The following is a 4223-nucleotide window of genomic DNA, read 5'->3' on the forward strand; positions in this document are numbered from 1 at the left end:
CACATTATATAGGCTACACTAACGTGACGTTTAGGTGGTTCGTTTAACTACTATACGTGATGTACGTTTTTGGGAGGTGGTTAATAAAAGTGGCATTAATTTCTTGACGACTTAATATGTTTCTTTGGAACATTGATACTTAATTTTGGATTATGAATCATTTTGAAATTTTTCTTCTTATTCATTTCTCGAGATGTCTTGGATGCTTCTTTGACATTCTAATGCTTACATTTTAAATTTTAAGTCATTCACATGGTTAAAACCTTTTTAAATCATGTTATTCTGTACATAGAAGAACAATTTTAAATGTGCATATTATACATGTGTGATTTAATGTAATTTGTCAGTTTCAGATTTCTGAATAAGAAAGCAGTGTCTTTTCAATTATTTTATTTCTGAATTTCTTAGCTATAGCCGCCGTTTTCGTAACAAGTTTTAAATTGGTTATATACTTTGAGTTTTTTCATCTTTAATGAAAGTACCCAAATGCATATTCTAAATGTTTATTCATCTACAACTACTCGTTTGATTTACTCCCTTTAGAATGATGTTCTTTGTTCACGTTATTCATGCTGTTTATAATCGTTCTTTCGCAGTATGTGGAGAGATTCGTACTGTTTGCTTGAATTTCAACAGCATAGCAGTTGTATTTTCAAAATCTTTTACATATTTGCCGTTTATGTTGCCCGTATGCATGTAACAAAAAGTAATGATTAGGTGTATTTTTATTTGATGAAAAACTTAACTTGAGCGACTTTGACATGCGAGCTATTTTCGCTCTTTTCTTTTTCCTTTTGCTGTTGCAAACTTTGGTCACTCTGAAAAATTTGAAGTGAGATGGTAATTTTTTGTTTGTCTGAAAATATATTACACTGTTGTATTAAATAACTCGAGTTTACTTGACCTGGAATGGATGTGATACGGATACGTGGCTTCATACGTGACAAAGTAAACTTGCTACTTAGACAAGAATAAGCTAGTAATCTTCACTTGTTTGAATTTTGTTTAAGCTCATAGCTATGCAATGGGTTGTGCGCTATGTCTGCAGTGTGTATCTAACCTCGATTTCTAGTTATTTACTCCTAAAGTTTACAGGTCAGTCGAGGGGTGCAGGAGCTAGCTTCTAACATGGAATAGTGTTCTTCAGACGTTTCTTTTGAAAAATACATTAAACTTTAAACTTGTATGAGATGTATTACTAAAACAACGAAATTTCTGCGATCATATCTAACAAACTCCTGAGAACGAGGATTAGGTTTTTCACAAACTACATTTTAATTGTTTTGTTTTTTTGGGGGGGGAGCGGAAACCCTGAAATATATTAATGTAAGATGATAAACATCAGCAACAACACAGGTTAATTTAATTCATAACAATTTGAAAAGACAGAGTCCGATATAATGAAGTAAAACAGCTCACAAGCGATTTTGTTTTAAAGTTTGAAAAATAAAGTTGAAAGAAAATATATTACAAGTAAAAGTTTTATTGGGCTTAGAAGAATAATTTAGAACCTATTTTGCCATTTTTTTCCAATTATAATATTAAACGTACTATTTAACCTAGTCAAACTCGTTGTAGTAAACTGTCTTTCCTCTTGTTGGTATTTCTATGTCTGTTTTATCTACTTTTATATTTAAATTTGTTTATGCTAAAATGTCTTCGGCAGTTCCTAGTTGGTCAGTTCTTATTGCTATTTGGCTTCTTTAAATTTGTTATCAAGATAATAGAAACATATGCTTCTGTTTTAAATTTTTTGATACGTCATAACTTTGCTTGCCGCCTCTGAAATGTGTTATTTTATGCCTTCAGGTAATAATAAATGCTGGAGTCATCGTTTGCCTGGCTGCCAGCTAAGATCATCTCTGGACTTGATGTGTTGCTAGGCAAGTCCTTAAGCGTCCCTCTGATAAGTTGCCATCATTGGGATACTTGTCTGACTCTCCGTGTTCATCGTCTGCCTTGATGTGTTTGTCATATCATAAGGCACGCGGTGAATGCCAAGAGGAAGGTTATTTTTCATCAAGGAAGAAATACGACAGCAGATTTATGAAGAATAATTCATGGTTTGAGCGACGGTGCTTGGACGGAAGGAATATATAAATATATTGTGTTTGCAAATCAGAATGAATAAATCTGTGGACAGATAGAAATATGATTGGTCTTTATTTGGATGGTAATACACTTTAAATTTTCATGGTTTAATGACAGAGAGAGTAAAAAAAATCTGAAATAAGATACAAAAAACAACTAAGAGTGTAGCAAGTTGCTAAAGTATGGCTGAACACTAACTTTCCAATACGTTGAAAAAAAACTCTTGCACCTTTTTTTAAAGTATATACGCACTCATTCAAAATACACTCTATCACTTCCCATTGAAGATGATGCAAATTTAATTAAAGTTTTAAACAAAACAAAGTTTTCCTAATTGCTTTTCCACTGAATATTACTCCTAATTGCATAAGAAGTTACTTGATGAACAACGTTTTCCTTTCCTTTTTGTAAGCCACTTAAACTAAATAATGATTTGTGTTTATTATTTAAAACTCGATGAGGAAGCACTTCGTTGTTTAGATGAGTATTCGTACTTTTAGTAAATATATCGAACAGTTGTCTAAAACATGAAGGAATATATTTACACAACCTTTTCTCTTTCTTCCTTGAATTCATTATAATGATATTTTAAAGATTTAGTACTTTCTATATAGTTATTTATTTTCGCATAAAAACTTACTATAAGAAGATCTTTAATCTATTGTTTCTAAGCTGACTAAAACGTATGCTCATTTTTCAAATCCAGCTGAAAGCATTATGACAGTAATAATAGACTACATTATTTAATGTGCTTTATTTATTATAAAGTCGAATATCTAAACCGTAGCAGGTTCATAGTGACCATTCGATGAAAGTATCTTCAAACAGTCGATGACATCTCAAATTTCCAGACAAAATACTCGCAGCTATTTTAAAACATTGTGTTTAGACGGATAAATAACTTAAAATCTAATTATGTTATTACATTAGACAAGTGGTACTTATCTCTTCCAGGTAAATGGTAACAGGACATTGGAGGACATGAAATAAGTTTCATAATAACGAATTTGAGACACTTTCGGTACTAGTAGAAAAACATATATTTTCTGGAAACTAATTCAACTACAATTATATACTCGTTAATTTATTTACTGTAGGAGATTTAGTAATATTTAATCATGCATAGGTTTCAACAATAAATCTCTTTTATTTGCAGCGAGAGCAAAGCTAGGGATTATTGAATCTTTCTACTTGGGGACAAAGCTTAGGGTAGGGAATAGTTTCGAAGTACAGTATAAAGTCTACAAATATCTTTCACAAGAGAACCTTTAGGATTACTACTTGAGAACTGTAATCTACCGAATTTGAAACGAAGGTTAAGATTAGATGACTAAGACAAATATTTACATCATTTACTTGAATACAAAGTTTGTGATGGCAACTTGAAGATAAAAATCTTGTCATTTGTTGAACAAGTTTACCTGAATACGAAGTTTGGGATGGCAACTTGAAGATGAAAATCTTGTCATTTGTTGAACAAGTTTACCTGAATACGAAGTTTGTGATGGCAACTTGAAGATGAAAATCTTGTCATTTGTTGAACAAGTTTACCTGAATACGAAGTTTGTGATGGCAACTTGAAGATGAAAATCTGTTCATTAATTGAACACGTTTTAAAAAAGCTATAGCATGAAAAAACGAGAACTATGTTTTCGAAACGCTTTGTGAGAAACAACAGATCTTGTAGTTACAACTTGAAAACCAGATATTTTCTTTCTTTGAAGTTAAAGTTTAGGATCATAGCATAAAACGAGGAATTTCTTTAGTTATGAACAGAGTTTAGTATTATAATTAAAAGTGCACATGTTATGGCTTGATACAATTACGTATCGGATATTGTAGAATAGGAATATCTGTATTATTTAAAGTTAAGATTGAGACTGTACAATTTTATTACATATTTATCTATCTGTTTGTCAATATTTACATTCTTTCGTCTAACTACCTGTTTAACCATTCATCTCATGGATTATGTATTGAATCCGATAACAATGTTGCACTTAACAGTGAACTTCATTATGACACAGTCCTTTACGCTGATCGATAAGAACACACACGTTGAGAGAAGCCATATTTTAGTTTTCTCGAAATATGAAACTTTCCTTCATATATGACAAAGTGATTTCATTTCG

At 31.4% G+C, this 4223-nt stretch overlaps 1 long non-coding RNA gene across 1 annotated transcript in view; it reads left to right on the forward strand.

Annotated features, from left to right (window-relative positions):
- The window catches only part of LOC111085388, a 9810-nt gene extending 7857 nt beyond the window's left edge, over positions 1-1953 (forward strand). The window contains exon 4 of the long non-coding RNA XR_002610238.1: positions 1810-1953. This is a non-coding gene — a long non-coding RNA (uncharacterized LOC111085388). The remainder of the gene's footprint in view (positions 1-1809) is intronic.
- The last annotated feature ends 2270 nt before the right edge of the window (positions 1954-4223 follow it).

This window comes from Limulus polyphemus, unplaced genomic scaffold, assembly GCF_000517525.1.
Source record: "Limulus polyphemus unplaced genomic scaffold, Limulus_polyphemus-2.1.2 Scaffold362, whole genome shotgun sequence".
In the NCBI taxonomy this organism is placed as follows: domain Eukaryota; kingdom Metazoa; phylum Arthropoda; class Merostomata; order Xiphosura; family Limulidae; genus Limulus; species Limulus polyphemus.